This window comes from Artibeus jamaicensis, unplaced genomic scaffold (genome assembly GCF_021234435.1).
Source record: "Artibeus jamaicensis isolate MK-2021 breed Jamaican fruit bat unplaced genomic scaffold, CSHL_Jam_final contig_432, whole genome shotgun sequence".
Lineage (NCBI taxonomy): Eukaryota > Metazoa > Chordata > Mammalia > Chiroptera > Phyllostomidae > Artibeus > Artibeus jamaicensis.
The window spans coordinates 5,936,070-5,958,791 of record NW_026521828.1 but is presented as its reverse complement, the minus strand read 5'-3'; the positions used below and the strand labels follow the sequence as shown (position 1 = coordinate 5,958,791).

The 22,722-nt window shown below is 46.3% G+C and overlaps 1 protein-coding gene across 2 annotated transcripts in view; it reads left to right on the top strand.

Annotated features, from left to right (window-relative positions):
* The first annotated feature begins 14,458 nt into the window (after positions 1-14,458).
* The window catches only part of ADRA1B (adrenoceptor alpha 1B), an 87,052-nt gene continuing 78,788 nt past the window's right edge, over positions 14,459-22,722 (top strand). For both annotated transcript variants that reach the window (XM_037152267.2, XM_037152268.2), the window contains exon 1: positions 14,459-14,559. The gene's annotated coding sequence lies outside the window, so the exon portion shown is untranslated. The remainder of the gene's footprint in view (positions 14,560-22,722) is intronic.

Genomic DNA, 22,722 nt, shown 5'->3' with positions numbered 1-22,722 from the left:
GACTCTTGCAAAGGGAGGTGGGCTGGTAGGTGAAGCTAGCCCTCCCAGTATTAGACTGTGAGACAGAACAGGCATAGGTCAGCTCCTTCACAACTACTCAACCAGAAGGATCTGCTTAACCCCATGGAACAGGAAGGAGGTCGAGCTCCTGAAATGGCATAAATGTGCCTACTAGGGAAATCCTTTGAGTAAGTTATGACCTCTGGGCAATTGGAAGACAGGCCAAGGGGTGGACTGTGAAACCATGGCCTGCAGATAAAAAAGTTAGTCACACACCCTCAAGCCCAGGTGTCCTCATCTAAAAAGCCTTCACCTGAGCCCCGCTGTAACCTCTGGCAGCTCCCAACCGTCCTAGGAAGACCTGCCCAGATCCCACTATGGCGCCAGCTCTTGGGTGAACCACAGGAGGCTGGGATGACTTTTTTCCTAGCTGATCTGTAGCAGCCACTCAGTTGGCTCGTGCCTCAAAGGCAGAAATTCAGCCTGTAGTTCATCGGCACTGGTTTCTGCCAAGGGTCAGGGAAGGGGACAGACTCTGGCCTCCCACAGGTCCCTGCCTGCCACATGAGCCCAGACTCAGACTGTGGCCAGTGGAGCCAGTGATTACACAGGACCTGAGTGTTAGTCCAAGATATCATCTGAGGTGGAGTATCTCCTTACCACAGGCCTGCCCGGGCCGGAAGTCTCCACCTGGATCCCAGTGGTGATAACCAAGGGGCTGATAAGTGCCTTACCATACCTCCGCCTAGGTGGACGTAAGACTGTGGGGGACCGAATACCGACGACTGTGTCAGCCCCCAATGAATGCATGTTGAGTGACTGAACAACTGAGGGGAATACGTGGATTTGTATCCACAAACAACAGATTGAATAGACTACACAGTTCGGAACATTTTATATGCTATGGAGGATATGAAGGTGTTTGGGGTAATCTTCTTAAAGGATTACAGCCCAAGTGAAGACACCAATGAGTGATGTTCATCTGATAAACATTCACTGAGCACCCACCCTGTGCTCGTCACTGTGCTGGGACAATGTCTGTCACCAATGAGGGGTACACTCAAGAACCTCACTCTCATGAGTAGGACAAATAATTAAATGAGTAATTCACAGTAAAGTCCAGTGGATACTTCTGAGTGCTGTGAAATGCAAAGTGAAGAGAACTTCACTCGAAGGCACTGTTCAGGAAGAGGCTTCCTGGAGAAGGCCGGGGACAGGAGAGAAGGCGGGCTGTGCTACCAAAACTTGGAGAGCAGGCCATGGTGCACAGGCCAGCTCGGAAGCTAGTGCAGAAATTGAGACGTGACCAACATGTCATATTCAAACCCCACCTCTACTACTTACCCTGACTGCACCTGGGGCAACTCTCTCACGTGGAGCCTCGGCATCATCGTCTGTGATTAGATGGTGGTAATAATGGTATTTATCTCAGGATGGCTAGGAGGGATCGATGAGGTAAGTGACACAAGGAAAGATCTCAGCAGAACAGGTCTCCTTGTTCAGTAGTTAACGTTATTGTTATCGTAAGAGCTTGGCTGAGGCTGGAGCCAGGGAGATTATAACAATAGGCCGAGTCCAGACCATCCTGATGGAACACAGTCATGGGACTTAGTGACAGGCTGTGTCTAGGTATCAAGGAAGAGAAAGAACTGGTAATGACTCACTCATTGTTGATGAACAGTGTGGAAACTGCTCTGAGCTTTGAATTAGGGTGTCAGAAGGCCTGTGCACCTTACGAGGTGGTGCTAAAGAGCAAGCAAAAGGGGGGTGTGTAGGCCCTTTGGTCAAATTGTGAACCGCCACCAACCTGTGAATTACCATTATCCTGAAGGTTCTGGCTTGAGAACCTAAAAGTTCATGTTTTAGATTGTATCCAACAAGGGAGATTCTAGATTTCTTTTTCCTTGCTTTTTATTTGCCTTTAATGGCTGTAAAGCTGTGCTTTCCAAACGTGACTATCTCTGCAAATCCCCTGGGAATCTCAGTAAGTGTCGTTGGATCCAGTGGGTCTAGGGTGGGGCCTAAGAGTCTGCAGTTCTAGCAAGCCCATGGCTGATAGTGCTGCTGGCCCAAGGACCATGCTTGGAGCAGCAGGTTCACTAGGGGACCGCACAGTGGCCACATGCCTCAGGCTGAGCTAACAACATAGCCTAAGGGAAGAGAGGGCCCTGTGAAGATGTTCCCGATCTGTTGCCGCCAGGGTTCAACCTTTAGTGACAGTCACTCTGTGGTGTTTGTTCAGTGTCCAGCTCTATCCTAAATGCCTGGCAAAAATGTATTCATTTAATCCCCATAACATCCCAATTTTGCCCCTATTTTACAGATAAGGAAACTAAGGCCTAGAGAGGTTAAATTTCTTGCCCAAGTACACACAGCACAGAGTCTTTATACCTCCAACTCCAGAGCTGAGTCCAGAGCAGAGAATAATAAAATAATACATCCTGTGAACAGTTGGTCCCTCCAAACCACAGAGCAGAAAAGCAGCTGCTGACATATCACCCACTGGCAAGACTGGTTAGAGCAGAGCCACTCAGTGGCAGTGGCCTAAAGAGACAGGGTCAGATCTGCTCTGGTTCCCGTCCTGGCCGAGGTTCTTCTCCCTTCCGTGTTGTGAGCTCTGTAGGATCTGTCCAGTGATCTCTTCTTTTTGAAGGGCGTAGCTTTAAATCCTGATGTCGCCACTTCCTAGTTACCTCACTGCTCCAAGGCTCAGTTTTCTCCTCTGTAGCATGGGTACAATAACGGTATTGACCCTTTTGAGTTCTCGAGAGGCTTAAAGGTGACCGGGCATGCTGAGCACATAGCCCAGTGCCCTGTCCCCAGCATGGACTCCGTAACTGTAACTGGTATGATTATTAAGACAAAAGTAAGAACAGGCCCTTAGCTCATGTGCTGTGAATTCAGCCCACAACCACCTGGCCCCATCTTCAGATGGGGCGGAAGCCACCCAGGGTCTCATGGTGCCAGCGGCGTGAAGAACTTGTACTTCTGGCAGGAAGTTCCAGGCCACTGCACCTGCCAGCCACGTCCAACACTGCCTCTCCTAGAAAACAGGGAATGTGTCACAGTTATGGGGCCCTTTATCGCACTTCAGGGAAGCTCTTTGCACAAATATTTGGATCAACTCTTCATGACGCTGGCCCCAGGCCCACTGTGAGTCAGCCTTGCAGTCCAGCTCGGCGCCACACTGCTCTGGCAACGGTCCTGGGGTGCCAGTCTCCAGTGCCGCCTGCCTCCAACTGTCCCCTCCTACCTGCAGTCATCAGCCGCCACCCTGAGTCCCCTGGAACCTGGAATGAAAGAGGAAGGGGTTCACTGATGTGAATGACAGTGGTCCAGGAGTCACACCGGCCCTCCAGGATTTGTTGTATGCTATTAAAAGATACTCCAAGTCATTTTGTGGCCTTGTGGGTTCTCAGCCGATGCCAGCTAATCCCAGGCTCCCTTTGTGTCCCTAATAGAAGGGAGCACCTTATGTGAAAAATCCCACTTCGTGCCTTTCTTCTAAAATTTAGTTTAAGAAAATAACTAGAGTCAAATGTGATATTCAGCCATTGAAAATGAGTAAGATCAGCATGTAGGTACAAAGCAAGGGACTCGCGAAACAGAACTCTTCTCAGTGAGGTGGACGTTAGAGACAACGGACTCACAGGACGAACTAGGGGCAGAGAGGACTGAGGCACCTGGTGAGCGAATCGTCCTCCTTTGATTCTCTTCTGTGCCTTCCAGTTCCATCGGTGAGAAGCTCTCCTTCAGAGTAGTGTGTCTTTAACACCCTCTGACACAAGCCAACCTCTCTCTCTCCTGTAAAAGGGAATACCAATAGCCCCCTTTCACAGAGTTACCATGAGGACTGAATGAGTAACTTCAGAGGAAGCAGGCTTGGCACAGAGCACTTGGCCGATGCCATTGTTTGGCAGCCAGCAGCCTCCGACTGGACTGTAATTGCTTTGCTCTCATAGTTCTTATGGTTAATGTTCGATCCCATTCAGGGACGCTCTATTTGTTTTCCATTTTTAGTAGTAATATAAGGTGCATTTGTAAAAGAGAGGTGCTCAAAATTTAGCCTAAAATAGTATATTAACAGTAAAATAGATAACATGAGTTTGTAAGAAGCTCACTGAAAGTAATATTTAATGACTGAATTTGGGAAGTTCGATCCAGTTGAATTCATTATTTAACTAATGAAGACCTGAAGCCCAGAGAGGGAAAGTGACTTCCCTGAGGTCACACAGAAAGCTAGAGGCAGAATGGTTGTAGAATCTAGAACCCTAACTCCAAGCCCAGTGATTTACCCAAGTAATGTATTCAGGTCCCTAAATCCAGTGTCACAAGAAAGGACCAATAAAAGGGCACCTTCAAATTGAGTGGCCACTCCCTTTGAAGCCCTGGAACTGCGGGCATTATTGTGGGAGGCCTCGATTACGGTTACGATGAGGCACTTTCCTCACACACAAAAAAGGAAATGTTATTTTCAGGTTTTCAAAAACTTCAGGCAGGACACAAAAACAACTCAGAACCCAAGATACTGTTTTCACTGGATTATGAGCAAGATATGCCTTTGGCATCCTTTTCTTCCCCTTCATGAAAGCATATTTTGGCTGAAGTAGAAAATACTGTAATGATTTTTTTCTAAAAGCAAGAAGAGCAGGCAAGAGGGTATCTGTGTCATTGGAGAACAAAGGCAGAATTTACATGGTCCGATGTAACCACAGCCTAACGAGATTACATTGTGAGGGGAAGATCAGTCCAGTGGCAGTTGGAGAGCAAAACCAAATCGCTCCTCAGCCTTGGTCTGAGTGGTAACTGGCTCCAAAAGTGACATCGGACTCTCAACCTTCTTCATCATTTTTCTCCCATAAGCAGGACTGAAGGTATCTTCTCAGTTCTAACTTTCCTTGGCATTGATTTTTTGCAAATGCTAGTGCCTAATGAACAGGTTTCATGCTAATAAGGCCGGGTGACTAACCCCACCCCCACCAGCATCCACAGCAGCAAGCAACACACCAAACCAAGCCTCTGGAGAGGTCCTTCCCTCCGGAAGACTGAACTCACATCTCATGAACAAAATCTGGAGCCATGAGTGAAACTAGAAGAAGGGACCTCCCTGGGAGTACAAGATCCTGAGCACGTGAGGGTTGCGAACTCCAGTGTTCGTGGAAATGGGAGGAGCAGGCCCGCTGTGGGCAGTGGGGACCTGAAGATCATGTGCCCTTCGAAAGTGGCAGCAGCCACTCAGTTCTGGTCGTCATGTGTTGCCTCGTAACATGGGCCCAGCATTGCCAGATCTCTCCATCTTTAGAGAGAAGCCAGGAACCTAGATTTTACATCCTATTTTTTCTAATTTTAAATGTTGATGACTAATTTCTTTCTTATCCAGAATTCAGTGTAGGCTCAACACAGGCATCTAAGCAGCAGACCCAGCCTCCTGGGGCCTCTGCTCTGCACTCTCTTCTGGGACAGCCTCACTCCTCTCTGTGCTTCAGGCACAAAGTGTGATCAGTGACACTCCAGCCTGGCCCTCACTAAGGCTCTCAGTCTGCATGTCTCAGCACCAGCCTCTCTCCTGATTGTAGTGGAGGTGGTGGTGGTGTTTATTTTGGACCAACATTTAAAGCATGGATGGAGAAGGAGGCAATGAAAGACACACAAAGAACCTAGTCAACATTATCCAAGAGGGCAGAGAAGTCAGGATGGTCTCTTGTTCTCTCTTATAGCCTCAACCTTGAACACAGTGCCTGGTACACAGTAGGTGCTTAATTAATGTTTGTCAGTGGATGACAAATGAAAGGATAAACTGGAAGACAAATAGAGGCACTGTGTTGTCCATAAGGAATAATAACCAGGGTGTGAAGCAGACAATACCATTCACTATAATGGAATCAGAGATGAAAAAACTTGAGCTTATGAAGTCAGAGGTCAAACAAGGAGAGAAAAGAAAGGTAGAAAATTTTAAGTCCCACAGCCTGAGTCAAAGTTGGGATATATCATTTGGAGACAGAAAGCTAGATGTGAGTCATTGCCCTGCTAATTAGTAGCCTCACGATTCAAAGCAAGTCATGAACCCCACTGGGCCTTGGTTTCTACATCTGGAAACTGGGGCCAGGATTAGCTATCTCCTCGAGGTGACATGAGGACCAAATGAGATAATGGATTTTAAAATGCTCTGTAAACTGAAAAACACCCCAGAAGTGGGAGAGGGGGACAGGAGAGTCAAATCACGTAGCGGACTGTGAGTCAGAAGGACAGTGCAGGGCCAACATGTGTCTTGGGCTGTCTGCATCATTTAACGAGTCAAGACAGCTGTTGGCCTGTCCTTCGGCTTGAGTCATCCTGATTAACAGGTGCCTTGCCAGCCAGGAGTTTGACTCTAAGATGACTGGACGACTTAATGGGGAGGAGCTCCCTCCTGAACTTGGCTGGTGACCGGAGAAAGCTAAGACAGGAGCCAAAAGGGAAAACAACTTTCCCCATACAGCCCAAGGACAACTGGTTTTCAATAAAACTCATCCTATAGTCTGTCTCCAAGGGTACCCATGTGACAGTTCTTCCAGGGTCTCAGTGGTAATGAAGACAGCATGCCAACAAACAAGCTCAAAACTCATTCAGGGTGTGAATTATTTATGATTATAACATGCAAGTTTACACAGATTCATTAACAAAAATTACATCTGGCAACCACTTCCAAACAATTGCAGTAACTGTGGTTTTAAGTGGTGACTGAGATAGTAAAATAGAGCAGCCATCCTCAAGCCTGCAGAATATCTCTCCTTGACCTCAGCAGCTGCAGGCTAGATAAATGGTTCAGAATGAGGGCTCTGGAGACAGACCTGGTTCATTTCAGCTCTGTCACCTTGGGTCACTTACTTAACCTCTCTGCATCTCAGTTTCTCCAACTGTAAAATGGGAATAATAATCATAAGAGCTGCTTTGAAAGTGGTTGTAGGATTAACAGAGATGACCTTTGCAAGATGCTAGGCATAGTGCTTCTCTCAGAGAAAGCAGTCCAGACGTGGTAGAAAGCAGGTCTGTTTCTACAGCCACTTCCGAATTCCATCTTGGATTTAGTCCATTTCCAACTGGGATCTGGGGAATTCTAGACTGTTAAAGGAAGCCCCACTTAATTAATGCTAATGAGGACAGAGGGATTTTTCTTTTCTTCGGGCCAGGGGGTATCTTGAAGACCCACAAAAAACTTTGGGGAGACCTAGAGGACCCCAAATTAGAAAAGCTATAGGTCACTCATGAGTGCTTCAACCAAAATGGATCGATTTTGATCTAATGGGTTTTTTTGTATTAGAGTGTGGTATAGGATTTTGCTTGATGAAAAGTTTTCACTAGTGGAAGTAATTCAACCTCTTCATTTTATGAAAAGAGAAGCTAAAACCCTGAGATAAGTGGCTTGTCCCAGGATAACTTATGAATATGTAACAGACACAGGACTGGCTTTTATGTCTCCAAATGTTTGTTAAGCTTAATAGTAATTAGTCTAAATTATTAATTATTAGGTGATTAATATCCCCAGTGCAACTACTCTGTCAGATCAAAGTTATATTCAGTCCAGTATGCTTCTTTTCCTTTGAGACATGGGCTAAAAAGGCATGATCTCAGGTCCAGAGAGATGAGGAATGTCACTAAGGCATATATATATTCCTTGTGCCTGGGATCTGAAGTACAACCCAAGAACCTTCAACTTCTGTGGCTTTGCTCTGGCTTTTATTTTTGAACTGGCAGAAGAGCAAGCCAAGCCCATTTAAAAGAGATAGCAAGGAAGTAAAGAGGGTGGGAGAAACAAGAATGCATGGAATCCAAATTAGAAGAGTTGTGAATGTGCAGAGAGTGTCTAGCCCCCAGGAACACCATTAAATCACCATCATCCCGTCCCCATGTGCATCCTCAGAGCCAGCAGCTGCGAAGTGTTTATCAGAGCCAGGCCCGATGCCAAGCACTTTGCACATGTTTTCTCATTTGAATCTCTCAAAAACCCTATGAGGTGAGTATTATTATTCCCATTTTACAGATGAGGAAAGAAATACAGAGACATTAAGTAGATAGCACAAGATCACAACACGGGGGCAGAGCCAAAGTTAGAATTCACATCACAGTGACTCTAAAACTCTTGCTCTTAACCATGGCATACAGTGGACTCCTATACCCTACAACCATATGGAACTTGAGCAGATTCAGCTAGATACATTTAAACAAAGAAGAGAGGCAACCAGAAAGAGAGAAAAATAACCCAATAGTTTAGGTGGTTCCAGCTGTCCTTCCAACCATTGACCGTGGCCACCTTTTATAGCATTATCACCACTAAATAGGGAGAGTGATTCCAGACATGTTTTCTCATTTCACCTAAATGTAGGTCAGCTGTGTCATCTGAGGCTCCGAGAAGCAGCAGCAGTCTGGTCCAACACTGGGAGAAAAACTGCTGCGTTTTGGCTCTCATGGTGTCCAGCAAGGGCAAGTTGTTCTGAGAGATATTCAAGGGAAATTTCTACCACACCGTTTTTCTCCTGGGTGCTCACTCTAGAACCCAGTCCCCTTAGACGTTGTGCATCCTGTCTCTGAACTGATAGAGAGCCTGATGAGGCAGGAGAGCCAGCTTCTGGTCCTCACTATGCCACCAACCTGGAGGGACACCCCTTCTCATTCTCTGTTGTATGAGGGGCTGAACTAAGCTGACCACCGAGGAGCCCAATGATGAAGAAGCCAGGACCTGGGGTTTGGGGGTAGTGTCTGAAGGCTGCGGGAACCGGGTGAAACCAAGTTGAGCTCTACAAGGGGCCTGTCCAGACCCACAGGAGATTCTGGCTTTTTACACAGTAGACACCCACTAACCCCACCCTTCCAGGGAACTCCATGTTGCTTAGTGGTTGAGCTTTCTCCTGGGTCTGTGGGCAGATGAAAGGGGACAGCTTCTTGGCCTGGAGGCACAGTTGCAGCTGAGCTGGGGCTCAGACTTGGACCTGAGGAAACGAAGACAGGCTGTGGAGCCTCTCTCCATCCAAACCAACCGCCCTCCCTACCCTGGCAACTGGCCACTGATAATTCATAATCTTGCTGACAGAAGAGAGGTGGGGAGCCAAGAGAAGACAAGAGAGCCTTTCCAGCCCACTGGGATCTGAGCTGTTGCATCCAGAAGTTTCTTTTATCAAAAATGAGAAGGGACAAGAAAAAAGTTGACCAAGTGTGATTCAGAGTCTGCCATTGCACATGGCTGGGCTGCCTGGCAAAAAATGAGGACTTCCTCCTTCAGCCAGTGGTTTTGTTTTCCTCGTGCCAAGCAACCAACCACATCGGCCTTGTTTTCTTTAAACAAATTGACCCGTTTTATTCGAATAAATAGACCAATTGATTGAGTGCCATGGAACATAGCCTTCATGTTCTCCTGCAACTTAGCAAAGTTTCTCATATAACAGCTTTGCATGCCTGCCCAGGCTGATAAAACATACAACTCAATCATCTAGGGCCCTGAGCCAAGGTGATTGCTGGAGGAGACAAACAGTCCATGTAATGAAGGTCCAAGGCCCCGTGGAACCCAGTAGAAAACAGTGCTCTTTGGGGCTGGAACCTAGTAAGAGATTCAGTCCTCCCGCAGTGCAGTTTCAACGATAAATACTGAAAGGATCCAGAACAGGCAGTTCTAGATGGAACCATTCTGCTGCCCACACTGACTTTGTAATGCAATACCCCCAACTCCTGTGGTCTTCCGCTTGGAGAGGTTCCTCTGTCCCCAACCAGATGTGCTCTGTGCGCCAGCCTGCTTGACAAGCAAAGCTCCTCTCTGTCTCCAGAAGTTAAGGCCAGTACCCGTGTGCTACTGGTACACTTACTCTCCAGTTTCAGGAAGTTCTGTGTGTGTACACAAATATGTAATTAATATTAATGGTATATCACATACCTGTGAACTATAATACAACCCAAGAATCTTCCTCACTTATTGCCTACCTTTTATTCTCAAACTAGTTTGTGGGGGTAAGTCTTTCCTTCTCTTTCCAGGCTAGGAATGTCTCTTGTTTCTCTAAATCAAGAGAATCCTAGTGGATCTTAAAGTAGGGCTCGTAAAGTTTGTTTTCCCATCCCATGTTTGACTTTCTGTCCTAGAGCCCAGTACAGAATTGGCCTACAGTTGCCACACAGTAAATGTTTAGAAACTTCATCAGGAGGCTGGTTAAAAGGCTGCCTGGGGCCTGCCCCAACCAAAGGCAGTGTCAGGTCCTTGGTTCTGCTTCTTTGACCACACTAGAGCTACAAGGACCTTCCTCATCATCTAATAAACATGCATACATGACTGTAAGCTCCTCCAGTACAGTTTGGAATTCCCCACTTTCCCAGGGCAGCCCCTGAGCCAAAGACTCAAGGTCAAGTGGTTTATTTCAGAGGTGATCCCAGGAAGTACTGCTAGGGGTTTGGGGAAGTAAGATGGAAGGGAAAGCAGCCAAGATTGGATGTGTTCATGAGCAGCTGAGTCCTGTTTCCAATGGGAACCTCTGGGACAAGGTGGAGAACGTGGCCCAGAAGCGTCCCCCCTAAGGGGTATATTCTGCCAGCTCCCATCTGTGAACTGAGGGCTCCTCCTAGAGATACCAATCCTCACACTGCCAGCTCCTGGGCTGAGCTTGCTGCTGCTGCCCACGAAAGCCCTGAGGCAGAGTGGAAGGAGCTGGCACTGAGAAGCTCGTGAGTGAGGGGAGAATGAGTCCTGGGGGGAGGGGAGGGACAAGCAGGACCCTGACAGCCATGGTTACAGCTGGACTCCTGGGGCCCATCGCAGTGCCTGGCATGTAATGGCTGGTGCTCAAATACAATATTGCACAAATGAGTGCATTTATTCTATTGATTTTAATAAAACTTTTGAATATTTTTTAAAAGGAGGATACTTTCTTCAAAGGAAATCTTACGAGAAAAGTTCACAAGGTAAAGGAGATTAAAGATCAGTCGAATGACTGAAGGACCAAAGTCCCGTTGCCTCCCTGCACTGTACACAGGCAGCTGTGAGGAACAGCCAGGTGCCTCGGAATGAGAGATAGAAAGTCCCGATTTAATTCATTCCCCTCATTTTATAGACGGGATCAGGAAGGGGCTGTGTCTCTGGTGACACCATGAGTTAGTGCTGCAAACCAAAGGCTGCCAAGGAGAGTTGGTCACAGGGCATGGACATGCCTCTGAGCACGAGCTCAGTCTGAGCAGGAGCCTCTGCTGGAAGCCCCTGGAAAGCCCTGGCTCGGGTAGATGCGCTGCCTGCAAGGCAGGCGGGGGAAGAGAGAGCCATCTGTTGCAATGTCGTGACACCCCTACTGTCTCCAAGAACACAAGTGATTAACTTTGCTGTCCTTCCCATCCCATCGCTCCAGGGCCACATGTTAGCAGCCAGGAGGGATGTCAACACCTCCCATTGTCACCATGACTGCATTCACTTTCCACAGCTGCCAGAAGGGCTGTCATCTTGGACAGGCAGACCCTGCACCGCATGTAGAATTGAGTCCCCTCTTCCCTGGGAAGGGATGCCAGACGTGCTGAGGGGGTGGGCTAGAGAAAAAGTCATGAAGAACTTAAAAACACATATTTATGCTAGAAATCCAAGTTCAAGACCACTAAACTGGAGTGAACTCAGTCTGGATAGAGAAAAAGATTGACATGTAGAAGGAAGTATTTCATTAACTTTCAGGAGCTCTTGGATTTCCAGTGGCAAACTTTGGATCCACACAGCCACCCCTCTGAGTCTAGTGCTTTTGCAGCCAATACTGGAAACCTGGGCTCAGCCATCTTCCTCTTTCCAGTCCTGCCATCAGTCTGAAAACCAGGTGAGGCAGCCAAGACCACCTACCAGTCTCACCAATGCAAGAGGGAAATCCCTCTTCCTCAATCTCTCTGGAGCCCCTGGGCCTTCCCTCTGCTGACCACAAGGAGAAGAGAAATAAATGGTCTGGTGCGAACCCCGGTGGAAAACAGCTCTCCATCTCAGCCTTTTCTCCAAAGAGGAACATTCAGCAGACCGTTCCAGCCAGGGCAGCGTGCCCAAACTCCTCGTTTTCACAGATGAACATCTGAAGCCCAAAATGGGGAAAGTAACTGGACTAAAATTTTAGTTATTCAATAGAACATCTACAATTGAAGTAATAGTTTTTCCTCATTCCTGGTCCAGTACCTTTTTTTAATACTAATTTTTAATAAAATCAATCTTTTTTCTTTTTGCTCTACTTTTTCTTTTCTTTTTCATTTTTATCTATGTATTTCTGTATTATTTAATGTTTAGCTCTGTGTCTGGCACACAAACTCTTGTCCAATATCTGTTGAATGAAGGATTGTATGCCTATATGAATGAATCTCCCCTCTGAGGGAATTCTTGGGACTTCTTTTTTTGGCCTTCAGAGAACTCCTAAATGGTACAAACACTCGCTTATCAGACGAACCACATTCTCGGTAGGAGCCGAGGTTTCCAGATGGAGGGCAGTAAACTTGAGTTAAAGATTAGCGGTGATGGAGAGAGAGCAACATTTGGCAGCGTGTCCTGGGGGGTTCTTGGATCCCTTTCAATGGCCCAAGGCAGAGACAGTTCATCCAGAGCTTGCCTTGTGGCAACACTGGTATCGTTTCCAGTCCTAAAATGCTGTAATCCACTACACCAATCGACAAAAAATTAGGATGTCTCTGCTGCTGGATATGATTACATGTACACCCTCCTGATGTGATTAGGGGGGTGGTTATTTTGATCCAAAACAGCCACAGTGGTTTCCACCTACGAGAGAAGTCTCCGACATTAGCCTCTCCTTGCAGCCCAGCTTGTCTTGCGTTGGCTTTACCTAGGTATCATAAGCACTAGAGCGTTGCAGAGCAAGCCACAGGCTTTATCTTTGCTTGTGTAAGTTTTGCTATTTTCTTTTCCATAAAACAGGCTCACTGTAAACACAATTCTTTTCCAACAACACAGACACTGCCGATGAAGAAAATAAAAATCACTGTCAACGTTTTTATGAGCGCCCTCCCTTTCCCATCTCTGACTCTGTTGTCCACATGTTAACCCCATCGTCCTGGCGTTTCCTGTCCCCACACTGGGGAATGTTGGAGCACGAACTTGGAGCATGTTGGGCTGTCTTCATTTAATTCTCACAACCTCCCCACACTGTGACAATCACTATCCCCGCTTTATAGGCTGAAAACTGAAGCTCAGAAAAGTTGTGACCTGCCCAAGGGCACACAGCACTAAAGTGACAGAGCTGGGTTTCAAATCCAGGTGTACCTTATTCCAAAGATCAAGTCTAAAATATATACATCACTTTTTATATTTTTAGTATGTGCCAGACACTGTGCTAAATTCCTTATATATTAACTGAGACCCTTACAGACAGTTGATAAAGTAGCTTTTATTCTGTTGTTGGGAAATATAAAGCATAGAGAAGCAAAGTGATTGCCCCAGACTCGCACAGTTGGTAAAAGGCAGAGCCAAAAAACAAAGTTGGGATCTCTGACTCCTCAGTCCATGCTCTTGCTGGGAACCTGCACGGCGCCTCCACTCCCCTGGTTGAGGCAGATTTACATAGATGTGGATACATACTCTACACACTGTTCTGTAAATTGTCAGCTTTTCACATAGGTAAGGGTAGTGGGGTTTCAGTGCTTGCCTTTGAACTTGAAATGACATGACATGGTCCTGATCCCTCTGGCCAGCACTTGGCCCTGACCCACCTGGTGTCCCCTGCTATTTTATCACAGCCCACACCCTGACCATGCATCTCAACCTCTGGCTCCCTCTCACTCCTCAACTCCGCATGATGGTCTCGCCTTCAGGTTGTCGGTTTATCCCCACCTCTGGAACTGGGAGCTGTGTACAGGCCCTCTGACCCAGACCTCAAGTTCCCAACAAACCCAAATCCCCGGGGTTGGCCACTAGGACCACTCTGCTGTGCCACCTCACCCCATCCAGCCCGCTCCCCAGCACTCGAACTTTTAACACAAGTCCGTATCCTGCAAGCACTTGCCACCTGCCCGAGATTGGCTCTGGCTGGCTAAACAAGCCAGCAACAGAGATTCTATCCCGTAACCACCAAATGCCCTGAAGTTGAAAATCAATACCCAGTGTTGCCACCTGCACTTAGATGAGGAGATGAGGGTTTCTTGGTAAATATGCACAGACTACACTCCCCGAAGTTGTCTGATGTCCATTGCTCTGCGTAAAGTAATCTCACTGTGTGACTTTGAGCAAGTTGCTTTAGCTCTCTTGCCATTAGTTTCTCTAGCTGTCAAAAAGAAAAAACCCAAAAAAACAAAAGCAAAAAAAAACAGGTATAAATAGATGGTCCCCGGCCTTGGCAAACTCTGAAATTCTGTTATCCTATGATTAAAGAAATAACAAGCCTGGCAGATATTACTCCTTTCAGTGTTTTTGTCCAATCATTTACCAAATTAATGAGGCCATTTATGCAATCCAACTGCAAAGTTCACTTTTGGGGACAAGGGGGCCGAACGTTAAGTGGATGGTAGGGTGCTGTCAACAGAGAAAGGAAATCCAGGGGATCCTCGTGGAAATGGGGTGCATCTTGGAATGAGGGAGCACTTTTGGTGAGTAGAAATCTTATCTGGCTGAAGCCAAGATAAAATCTACTTTTTGAAAATGTTTGTTGTCTTTTAAGTTTGGCTCAATCACTTGTTTTGCTCTGTTCCTTATGTAATCTTGTGGGATGCGGTATCAAAAGTCATAAATCATTCATGGTGCTCTAAAAGAAATCACTTTTGCAAAGCAGATGCAACTTAAAATGAAATGGGAGAAGTTTCTGAATGAAACACAAAGAAAAATATAACTCATGCGGTTCGTAACACATGGATCACTAATTCTCGCAATCACTATGTGGCTTGGTTTTGTTTCTGGCTTCTTGGTGGTCTTCATTTTAAATGGAGACTGAGTTAGCCCTGGCCAGTGTGGCTCAGTTAGTTTGACTCCAGTCAGGGCACATACACCTGTTGTGGGTTTGATTCCCTGGTCTGGGCGCATAGAAGGCAACCAACTGATGTCTCTCTCTCTCTCTCTCTTCCTCCCCCGACCCAATAAAACTCAATAAAAATATGGCCTCAAGTTAGGATTAAATAAATAAATAAATGGAGACTGAATTAAAGATGTAGCCTGTCACAACTATACCGTGTTTTTTGAGGAGTCTCAGAAAAGAGGCTATATTTACCGCATTTGCACAGACAGCTGAAGCTGGCAGATTTTATTTCCTGCTTCAAGAAACCAAGAAAGCCCCCTCTTTGTCCAAAATTCCTATTTCAATATGCCCATCACTGCTGTCCATAATTCCGTGGGTTAGTTAAATTCCCTTTGTAAATATACTCTTCCCCAATACCCACATACAAAAAAATAAAAAACAAGTAGCCCCAACAGAGAGAACCCATAAAACTAACTCCTGAATACTAATGCCTTAAATAAATTTGGTTAGCTTTATAAATTCTAATGTGGCCACTAGCTGTGATGAGGTTTCTAATAAACAAGAAAATTATGGGTTTCTAGAAATCTTCCATATTCATGAACTTGTTGGTGCTTCACAGAAGTAGGGAGCACAGGTATGTGTTCATTTATTAATTCATCCCCACCACAAATTTTACTGACTGTCAAGCACTGTGCTAGGGCACTAAGGTTCAGACAATACGAAGCTGCTTGCCCTTGAGCCCCTCACAGTGTATAGGGAACCTCTGACCAGAGTTGTATGGGAGACACTCAAGTTCTTTTATGCTGAGGGGAGAAGAACAGCCACAGGTGGAAGTACCATGGAAGTGGGTGTCAGCTTTGTGTAAGAAAAGCATCTCAGTTGTTAAGGTTCCCCAGTTAGAGAAGTGAGGGAGTCCACATAGCCAGATTATTTCAGAAGATTCTGAAGAACTAACTCTCAGAGTTTCTGTAGGAGCCATTTCTACATTGCACAGGCTACAAAGTTAGCCCTGAAAGACAGATAGATAGAGATAGATCCACCTAGTTCCAAGTCCCAAAGTCCCTCAGTACTTACCATGATTCACTCATTTATCCAACAAGCAGCTAATGACTGGTACTGACTTTGGGACTCTCTGGCTGGGTTTAAATCTTAACTCTGCCACTTTCCCCCGTGAGACTTTGGGCAACTGAGCTCCTCCCTATCTCAGTTAGCTCATCTATAAGACGAGAACAATAATCATTCCCGCTCACAGAGTTGCTGTGAAGGTGAAAAGAGAAGGTTTGGAACAGCGCCCAGCACATAACACGCAGTCAGTTACTATCAGACATTGGTAGCAATAGGAGCGTGTATCGGGCACTGGGCTGCACCCTAGCTCACCAGGGTTGAGAAAAGAGCCATGAACCCAACCTTTCTTGAGTTTAAAATCAGCCAGGATGTGGGAGAAGATAAAAGATGTTAAACTAAATGTGACAAAAATACAAATACAGCTTGGAGCTGTGACAGAAGGGAAAAGAGAGTGCCTTGAGGACATATAATGGGGGGGCTCATTTAGATTGGGGGTGTGCATAAGATTTCTCTGAGGAACTGTCACTTAAGCTGAGTTGCAATACAGTTCTACTCCAGCACCCAGCAGTGTAATGAAGTGCCTCGGGGCTGGGCCTTACTTGAAGTCAACAGAGAAGGGAGCCGACCAACTCCGTGAGGGTGTGGAGTCACCTGTCAGTCTGAGTCCCAGTTTGTGTGTCAAGCCTCCCATCACACAGTGAAGGTGTAGACAGGATCTCTTTGCTTTAGCTTTTAGTTTCCATTTTATGTTGCTCTTAACTGTATAAGCTCCTGAGTTTATCCATCCAACCATTCATTTATCCAGTCCGTGGGGGTTTCAAAGATATGTAGCCCCCAAATGCAAGGAACTTTTATAAGAGAGGCTGATATGTGCACAGGTTCCTATAAGCAAAGATACACTGAGGAGGTAGAGGAAAATGTTATGGAACTTTGAGGAAGCTAGAAATGCAGCGCAGATGAGGGGATGAAGGGAGGATTGTTTTAAAGGTGGCACATTGAAGCATGCCAGCAAATTCTAAGCAAGGTGAATTTGAGGGAATCAAATCTTACTCAGCATTTGAGTTCTAAAAATCAATGCATGAAGCCAAAAAAAAGTCATGACTAGACAATACTCAGAGGTACCCTTGAAAATCCCTTCAGCAGGGACTGTGTTGGAAAAATGATGTAATCTCTCTTAAGAAATCCAATATAGTCAGTGTTTCCTCTAGTCCTGAAACCAATTGCTGTTGCCTCAGCGGAGCATCAGATGAATGTGTGAGCCTGCCTTGAGGGACTAGGTTGTGTGAAAAATAGGAATACTTAAATGCAGAACTCACACACAGTGCAAGGTCCATGGGCGAGGAGAGCAGGCTGGCCTCACCATGCCTCCTGCATCCTCTGCGAAGGGCGCTCCCCAACTGCCCCATGGAAAGTGGGCAGAACTGCTCCCCGTAGCCTCACCGTTAGTTCCCTCTCGCTCTCTGCCTCTCTGTGTCAATCAATTAGCCTATCTCTTTTTATTTTTGCCAGATAGTTAAATTTGCATGCATTAAATATAAATATGATATGCATGTCCAATAATACTATGATTAAAGACCTGAGATCAGCAAAGAGCTGGGCTTTCAGGAAATAGCTCAGTGACACAATACAGCCAAAATTCAAGATCTGTGTTACTTTTCTAGGGCTGCCATAATAAACCATCACAAACTGAATGGCTTAAAAAAAAAAAAGAAAGAAAGAAATACTCTCTCACAGTTCAGAGGCCAGAAATCTGAAGTCAAAGTGTCATCAGGACCACGCACCGCCTGGAAGCTCTAGGAGAAATGTGTTCTTTCCCTCTCCCAGCTCCTGGTGGCTCCCATGTTTCTTGGCTAATGGCAGCATAGCTCCAGCCTCCATCTCTGTCTTCAAGTAGCTGTCTTCCCTGTGCTTCTGTGCCCTCCTTTTTCTTAAGAAGACGCCTGCCGTTGGAGTTAGAGCTCGGTCTAAATCTAGGATGATCTCATCTGGAGATCCTTAACTTAATTAACATCTTCAAAGACCTCATTTCCAAATAAGGTCACACGCATAGGTACCTGGGGTTAGAACTTGGACCCGTCTTTTGAGGGCCACCATTCAACCCACCACAAGGATCAAGAAAGAGAAATAAAAATGGGTTGGAGCTCTATTTTGATGGCTGTAGAGTGCCAACTTCAGATGTCTCTGAGGGTTTAGTTGTTTGCAGATTTACAATGCTGTTTAAACATCTCGTACTGTAGGGTCTCCTACTCTACCTCCCTGCCTCCATCTGACATCCTGAAACCCTGCTCCCCATACTTTAGTCACTCAGCAGAGCCCCTGCAGTGCAATAAGCCTTGACATATTTTAACATCTGCTTTTCCATGTCCTAATCAAAATTCCCATCTCATATCCCATCCTCTATACAAGTGATGGTTAATCAACAAAAATAATCTTTATGAAGGCACTGGCTTGTCAACATTGTTAAAACTTGTACACGTAGCCCTTAAAGTGTGATCATGTTAATACCAGCTCCCACTGTGGAGATACGCTACTGCCAGAGACACTGCCAGAAGCTGATGGGGAGGAGAGAAACTCTCCCAGCTAGCTGCTTCTTCTTGTCCCCAGAGCTCCTACAATTGGCCAAACTCAGCTAGACCCAGCTGATACAGAAGTCTGGGAAAAGTAGCCTGAGAGATCAGCTCCCCGTGACACAGAGCAAAGGCATGGATCTGAGGACAAGTAGGCTCAGGACCAGCACGTACTATTACTCCTCATTTTACAGAGTAGGACATGGAGCTCAGAGAAGGTGATTAATCTCCCAGAGTCACATAGCTAGTAAGCATTAGTGTGGACCTTGGATCCAGGTCTATCTGAATCTAAAGTCTGAGTCCTTGCTCTCACCACCATCATAGACAGTTCATGGCTTTGTCCAGCTGCCTTGGTCAAGGACATAATTTGGGGTTCCAAGAGGCTGCTTCGTGGCTATCACAGCAGCAAGAGGACCGTCTCTGGGTTTGAGATTTGGATCTTGTGAAGGACATGGAGTTGCCTCGCTGAGACCTCCCTTCAAGGAAGCACTCACAGTGCCTGCCACTGTGAGTGCTATGAGCTCATCTTGGCCCATAACCCCTCAATGTACCCATACTAGGTGATGATGGGTCACTGTGGGTCACAGTGGAAACACTGGGGGTGGTGTCACCTCCTTTCCTCTCACACAGTCTGCAAGCTTTCAAACCTGCCCTCACTAAGATTTCGCTGGGTAATTTAGACTGATAGGCAAGTGAAAATACTATCAGATGATGAGGCATTTGGTCATTCTCTTGATGACCATCCTCTGAAGGTCTCTCCAGAATGAGTCACCAGGAAAGTATTTGGTCTCCAGAAACACAACCACAAACTCTTAAACCTCACATCTATTTCTTATGCAGAGGCCAGGAATGTCTTCTGAACCATTACTAACCTGGTGGCAGGAACTAAAACCCATCTCAGAATTGCTCAGCACTCCTGGAGAGGCTGGGCTCTGCCTTTCTGCAGGATGCTCATTCTGAAGAGCCCAGGGTGCTTGGAGAAGTGCTCGAACTCACTGATTTCTGACTGCTCCCCCCTCTGCCAGGATGAAGGCCTGGAGCTTGAAGGGGCTTCTGGAAGCCATCAAGTCCACCTCTCTGCCCTTGACAAAGGGCTTCTCTTGACGCAACCACATTTTTTCTTTTAAAAAATATGAAATTCCCTATTTTCTTGGTTACCCAATCAGATGGCAATGAGCTACAGAAGCTCTGTAGGACTGTAGCTGGCCTCCCCCACATACTGTTTTCTTTCTCTGCCAACTAATCCTGCCCTTAACCTTCTTAGGTGTCAGTACAGAGCCTATTATTCATTCTTCATTGACATTTCTTCTCAATCCCTGAAGCTGGCAGTGACTCACCTCTCTTCTCATCAAAGGGCAGCAGTGGGCTACACACAGCATACTGCATGGAGTCCCTGTTAGCTCTTCCCTGATGCCTTTCAACAGAGGCACTTGGAAAACTTTCTGACTTGGTGACCTAGAGGCAAACGTGCAGATTTCCAATTTCACAGCCTGTGGACTTAAATTAAGCAACTCCCTGGGTCATACTGGGGCCAGGACTCTGGGCTGGCCATTGGGGAGCAGAGTCCTCAGGTCCATAGAAAGTTACTTTAACAAAGGTCTTCCCTAGTTTGAACCTACCCCCCCACCATTGAAATGCTCTTAACACAGAAGGGGAAGGATACTTTAATGCAAGCCTCTTTCTGAAAACAGTGTCCTTGGATTTTCCATAGAATATTTTTATTTTTCTGAAAAGAACTGAGCCCCTATTAGGCTAAATGGGACTGAAGGAGCTTGCTCCCAGACAAAACGTGTGTCTCCACAGCTCTGAGGAAGTCCTATGGAATGGCTCTTTCCTAGGAGCTTGTATCCAACTTCCTAGCCTTGTGGCTGTTTGGTGGAATAGATTCTCCTCCTACCTGTTCTTGGAGCCTGAAACATAGTGGTGCTTGGGTAAGAGAAGGGAGCTTCTGATAGTGGGGCTTCGTGGAGAAAGTCAGTAACCCTTTTAGTAAAATTGCACCCAAGCCCTGTGTGAAGAGGTTTGCCCTGCAAGGTAAAGGTTTGTTGTCCATAAGATGTTCTACCTTAACAGCAGGCCAGAGTTTTTGTCTGTATCCTCCCAACCCCCATCTTCTAGCCCTCATTTCTGTTTCACCCAAGCCTGTAACCCCACAGCCCCACCCAACAGGAGAATCTGAAAGAAGTCACTGAGACCCCACAGTGGAGGTCAAGCCCAGGGAGAGATGGAATTCTGGGATTAAAGCCAAGTCACAAATGTGTGGCCTCTGGGCTATGCACAGTGCTCAGAAGTGCTGGTTTGATCCATAGAGTATCTTTATTTAAAATTTAAATGCATATATAAAATGGAGAGATTCCACGTAAAAATACAATTTTCTACTTTCTCTTAAAAAAATAAAATGAAAAACATCTGGCTCTCCTAGCACCCCTGCATGGCCACCACCAGTTGGATCTAGTAGCCAGCACCAGCCCCTTTACAAGGAGTACTCACTCTCCAGTTTGCTTCTCTTAAACCAGAAGTTTCACCTTTCTGCATTACTTCCTTGGCCCTGGCAGGCACCCAAGTTTGAGTCCCTTGGATTATGGCAGGGAAGGCAGAAGAAAGAAAGAAGGTCAAATGAAAAGAGATTTCCCTGATGTATTCATTGGGTTGCTTTGGGATACAAGTAACAGAATATCTGACTAAAAGTTGCTTAAACAACCAGGACCGTTAATACTTTAACAGAAAGGCTAAAAGCAGGCTGTTGGATGCAGGGCTTGATCAGTATCTCAGCAATTTCAAGGTTCTAGGTCAGCTTTTGTGTAGTGTCCTTGGACTTCTCCTCATGGTGGCAAGATAGCTGCCACAGCTCCAAACAACCACACCCTCACTCAATGACATATAAAAGAAAGAAAAAAGAGACCAGAGTGTCTCCTCCCGTGTCTCTCTCTTATCAAAGAGCCAGATCTTCCCAGAAGATTCCAAAACTTTGCCTCAGGTCTCATTAGCTACAGATGGACCATGTGACCACCTGTAAATCAAACATTGGCAAATGGGGTAGAGTTGTCATGTTTGAGTAAGACCAAACATGGTTCTAGTAGAGGGGTCCCCTTTAGTACATTGCTGCCCACACATTCTGCTGAAAAGGAACGTGGAGAGGATGGTACACCTACCATCTGTGAAAGGGTGGCCAGACAGGGCACCCCAAAATTCCACTGTAATAGCCCCGTGTGAACTGAGTTACTTAGGAAGAACTGAAATGTGCCTGAGGGGGATCAGCCACTGTGGTGTTTGTAGGGGATACAAGACAAGGCTGGAATACAAAGTACAGTACTATTTGTCTCTTCTTCTAGACTCTCTGTACACCCAGCTGAGAGTAAGACCATTTTGTTACAAACTCTACCAGCCTTCCCTTCCCATAGGGACCTGATTCTTGTGTTCTGGGTATTCACTGGCCAATAGGAGGACAGGTTTCTATCCTGATCCAGTTCCAGAATTTGCTCTCTCGGTTTTCTTCCTGCTTGGGTTGCATTAGAGGGCATGGCCCTTGGGATCAGGTCTGAGACTCAGCCCTGCAGCTGGAGGGCATGCCATTCATCTGGGTGAAGCTCTTTCCTGAAGGGACTGATGATGTGGCTTTTGGAATGAGGATCATGGGTCATAAATCATGGCTTATTGCTAGATCCTTTGTCATCTCATCTTTGGCTCTCTGTCCCAAGCAGCCTCAGAGCCACAGGCTCTGGGAAACAGCAAATAAAGCTTTAGCTCCTGGTCCAGTGTGCCCTGCCCTCTTATAAACCACTCAGTTAAGCTGGAAGGACTGAGCAACGCTGATGGCCTCAGAAGGCCCCGGGACAGTAGGTGGACCCTCTCACCCCTTATGCCCACTGCACCAAATTGAAATGTTATACAAGAGCCAGAACTGGAAGAGTCCATCACACCCTCTGTCAGCCAGGTGCCCAATCCATGTCCAACAGCTCATCAGTTGGCAAAGTTCAAAAACTGAGAAATAAAGTAATTATTTTAATACTCTATGTGATGTCATGCTCTTCAGCCCTCTTTCAAATATGTTCAAGTCCCTTATCTCATCGGATCCTCCTGATAACCTTGGGCAGCCCCTAGGACAGGGGTCACAGGAATAAATCTCAGACGCCATAGCCACCATTTCACTGGTGCCTACTGCACACCAG